Below are 5,012 nucleotides of genomic sequence, written 5' to 3' on the forward strand. Positions count from 1 at the left end.
ATTTTCAGGATAGGTACTGTGAACATACATGGTGATACACAGTATTTGAGCTAAAAGACCAGGGTCTCAGCTACTTCATTTCTAACATGAGTTCAAGCTGTGTTTGAGTAGTTAGAAAGCACTCAATGAGGAGTCAGAATGTGGTGTTTATCAATAATAACCTTTTTATTTTCCTAGTAAAACTCATGCTGTCAGAGGAAGTGGCTTTGATGGATACACACCTGTTTTCTAGACATGAAGGGTTTCCTTTCCTAGTCACTATTAGTACTTTACTTGTAAATGGGTTAATCTTGAAACACCTAGACCAACTTTGCTTGCTACTTCATGTAAATGTGTACTTTTCACAGACAAGATAGTTTTCTGTCATGAGACTTTATTTTCTTGACTCAGCTGGACCTAATGTTGATGAATCATTTAAGCCTATGATTCCATCTTTGACTTCCACGATCCTTCATTTACAGTGTGGAAAAGATTTATTAATCATACTAACATGTTTCATACTCTAAAAGACACTGTCACAACCATTATGGATGGCACCCTGGGTTTACCCCCCCATTCACCTCCCAGCATGCATGGTGCTCACCCTCAATAACTGTCTCACCAAAGCCCTTATTTAAACATTTTCCTGAAAAGATGTAGTAGCACATTCCAGTATGCACCTGAATAGTGGTCCATATTATGGTTGTCTCATATTTGGTTTTACATCCATGAATCATACATCTCCTTGTTATCATCTATTACCTGTTTACATTTTTCTAGCCATATTGCACAGTTGCTCCCATTCAAATTCAATTGGTAATAAGTTTATATAAGAGGTAACAAATCTGCAAACAATTCCCTTGAAGAAATGATTTTGAGATTAAAAACATGAGAAAAAGAACGCTCAGCCATCGCATAGCTCAACATATCACCAACTTACTCATGATGCAACAGCAACAGCTTATGAACCACTGAGACCAGCACTGTGATCAATTGGAAGATACTGGCACTGTTCACTGTAATATTATACTCCATGTAAAATATTTCATGATTTATAAACCATGAAAAAACAACTTCAGTCTAACTACATAAAAATTAAATAAGAAGGGAAGTTTACTAAATGTCTAGTTGTTTGAGGAATTAATAGTAAATGATAGATCTTCTGCTAACCACTTTTACTTTGAATGTTGACCTCTGAGACAGAGGAACCATTCTTTTTTTTCACTGACACGCCCCAAATACTGTGTACAGTAATTAGCACAAAAGCACTGAAAGAGTACTTTTGTAAATGTTGGAATAGCATATTGGGGCTGGAGAGATGACTCAGTGTTTAAAAACACTTGCTGTTATTCCAGAGGACCTGGTTTGATTTCCAGCACCTACATGGCAACTAACAACCATCTGTAACTCAAATTCCAGGGGATCTGACACCATCTTCTGGCCTCCTCAGTGCACTGTACACATTTGTTACACTTATGTGCAGGCAAAACACTCATACATATAAAATACAATAATAGATAAAACAAGCAAAAGAAATTCCATATTTAAAAAGAAAAACAGCTGAGAAACAGAAGGACTTACTTTGTAAAAATAGGCAACAGGTAGAAAGTCATATGTTGTTGTTGTTGTTGTTGTTGCTGTTTTTGTTGTTTTGGGACAGTGTGTCTCTATAACCCCAGCTGGCATGGGGCTTGTTATTTAGACCAGGCTGGCCTCAGATGCACAGAGATCTGTCTGCCTCTGAATCCTGATTACTGGCATGTAGAATCAGTTGATTTTTAAATTACACACATGAATTACTCTGAAAAATGACTTTGGATAAAAATTCCATTTTGCAAATAAACAGAGGCATAGTAAAGAAATTTGTATTAAACTACAATGCTGACATTTTATTTCAGAATCTAAGTATATTTTTATGGTTGTATCACTCTGTGTATATCTCCTCAGGAAACTTCCAATCCCATCATGGATGCAAAATGCAGTTGTTTTTTTCTGATTATAGTTAAAAGTATTAAAAGCCATTGCAGGTGTATGACAACAAATGAACTTGGTGAGTACATTTGTGGAACAAAACACTCCTGCCTCTCTGCTTAACTCACCTCTCCATTCTTTCCAAGACACTTTCCATATTTTGGTGCAATGCATAGACACATTCAAAGTCATCTTATAAATGTATTTCCAGGGCTGGTGAGATGGCTCAGTGGTTAAGAGCACTGACTGATCTAGCAGAGGACCCAGGTTCAATTCCCAGCACCCAGATAGCGGCTATGAACCATCCTTAAGTCAAGGTTCAGAGGAATCTGAAGTCCTCTTCTGACATCTGCCGCATTGCATGACATGGGTGCGCTCACATACATGCAGGCCATACATTCATACACATAAAATAAAAATAATAAATAAAATAAAATAAAATAAATGTATTTCCTTATATATGTTAATGAGTTTATAGATAACATCTTGTTTACATTTAAAATATCATTTAACTGTTTCATATGCATTATGCATCTTGGAGACAATTCCAAATTTGTAGCTCTAGACATGGTTCATTAATATTAATGGATGCATACTTATACATTACAAATAAGCAATTAAGGGACTGCAGGGATGGCTCAGTGTTAAGAGCACTGGCTGTTCTGCATAAGACCTGGGTTTGAATCCCAACACCCACATGGCAGCTAACAACTGTCCGTAACTCCAGTCCCAGGGGATCTGACAGCCTCTTCTGTCTTCCGTGGGCTTGGCATGACACTGGTGCACTTACCTACATGCAGGCGATATACGCATACACATAAAATAAAAATATGGCTCAGTGTTAAGAGCACTGGCTGTTCTGCATAAGACCTGGGTTTGAATCCCAACACCCACATGGCAGCTAACAACTGTCCGTAACTCCAGTCCCAGGGGATCTGACAGCCTCTTCTGTCTTCCGTGGGCTTGGCATGACACTGGTGCACTTACCTACATGCAGGCGATATACGCATACACATTAAATGAAAAATAATAAATAAACTTAAAAAAAAAAAAAGAAAATTCAAGGGTCAGCATGAGAGATGGCTCAGTAGTTAAGAGAACTTGCAGAAGACCTGGATTCCATTCCTAGCACCCACACGATCACTAACAGTTCCCTGTAAGAGTAGTTCCAGGTCATCCAACAACCTCTTCTGGCTTCCATTGGAGCCAGTCACACATGTGATATACATACATATAGGTAGACAAACTCTCAAACACATAAAATACAAGTAAATAAATATTTTTTAAGTTGAAAAAAAGTGAGTGGTTAAAAAGAATTGACTTCACAAAGAAAGAACAGAGAAAGTATGTTAAAAATTAAATCTACAATATTTCCAAGGCTCCAGTAGTACCAAGTACATTTTACTGTGTTCACAATATGGTAGTCATCTCTGCACAAATTTAACCTTCATGTGTGAGATACATAGATCATTTAAGGTCTTGAAATTTTCATAACATTTTATCTTTTGTGGGATACACTTTTTACCTCGTCCTAGTTTGTTCTTCATTTCTGTGACAAAACACTCTGACTACTACCAACTTGGGAGGAAAGGGTTTATTTGTCTTACATCTCCAGGGTCACGGTTCATCAAGGAGCCCAAGGTAGGAACACAAGGCAGGAACCTGGAAGCAGGAGCTGGAGCACAGGCCATGGAGGAATGCTGCTTACTGGCTTGCTCTCTTGACCCTTGCTCAGTCTGCTTTCTTATGCAATACAGGCCCATATGCCCAGGGGTGGCAACAGCCACAGTGGGCTGGGCCCTCTCACATCACTCATCAAGATACCCTTCAGACATGGCTACCACAGGCCAGTCCAATAGAGGAAATTCCCCGATTGAGGCTCCCTCAACCCAGGTGTGTCAAGTTGACACTAAAGCTATCCAGCACACACCTATTATCTCATGCCACATTAGAATATTTATTGTTTGGGATGTATGTATAGGAACTTAATTCATGTATTTCCCCCCATTTTAAGCGAATGGCCACTGCCACATTTCACAGAAGACATCTGCTCCTGAGAACCTGGGATCCACCTTGTGACAATGAGATGCTCCGTGTGAGCTTTATCTCAACGTAAAGCTCTGAACAATAGATTTTAAAAGCCATTTTTATCAAGAGGATCTAGCCATCCAATTCTGGAGGGTAACAAGGAACGGAAATAACTTGTAATATGTGAAGGGGACTATGAGATCACATTGAACAACAAAAGGGTAATCTATCCTGCTACTGCTTTGAATTGGGTAGACAAATGTGCCTGGGAAAGACATTGTCTCCCTTTATGGGTAATGCTATTTAAAGCCTGTTTGTATGTCCATATGTATACTTTAGGAAGTTTCTACAGTAGTAGTTTTCCACATGGCATGGTCAAAGATTTTTGTGTTAGTTATCCTTCCCCATACTCCCTTCTCTAACACACCCCAAGCAAGTTAATTCAGGACACTTGATCAAAACCAAGCATGTTTGAATAGTGTGAAACAAAGTCTGACACAAATTTGGTGTTTTCACACCGTCTTATGGTCTCATGCCTGCCATTTGTCTCATTACTTCAGAGATGACACAAAACAAAAAACAAAAGAAGGACTGATGCAATCAAAGTAGTGAACTTCCACCATGTTTCAACCATATTTTGCCATGTTGAAATTTGACTCTAGAGCTTCCAGCTTTGGTTTCAGAGTCTCGGTTAGTTATTTTCACTAAATTGGAGAAGGGAAGCTAGGTCACATTTGGAAGCATTGGATTGTCCTCCTGGATCTGACCTGGGCAATTATTTGATCTTGTTTTAGGGTTGTCACCAGCTAAATCTGAATAACAGAACTATGAATCCGTTTTCTTTAAGGGTGGATCCACACACAGCAAAGGACATCTGGGAACACACACTCGACTTCGAGGCCTTAATATATATGACAGAGTACATGACAACCAGAGGGGCAATAAGAGGGGTGCAGATAGGGGAAGAGTCTATGTACGGTCAAAATATATTGTATGAAAGTACCAAAAATTCAGTAAAATACTGAAAAAAGTAA

Source organism: Nannospalax galili, unplaced genomic scaffold, assembly GCF_000622305.1.
Source record: "Nannospalax galili isolate Female #2095 unplaced genomic scaffold, S.galili_v1.0 scaffold1111, whole genome shotgun sequence".
NCBI lineage: Eukaryota > Metazoa > Chordata > Mammalia > Rodentia > Spalacidae > Nannospalax > Nannospalax galili.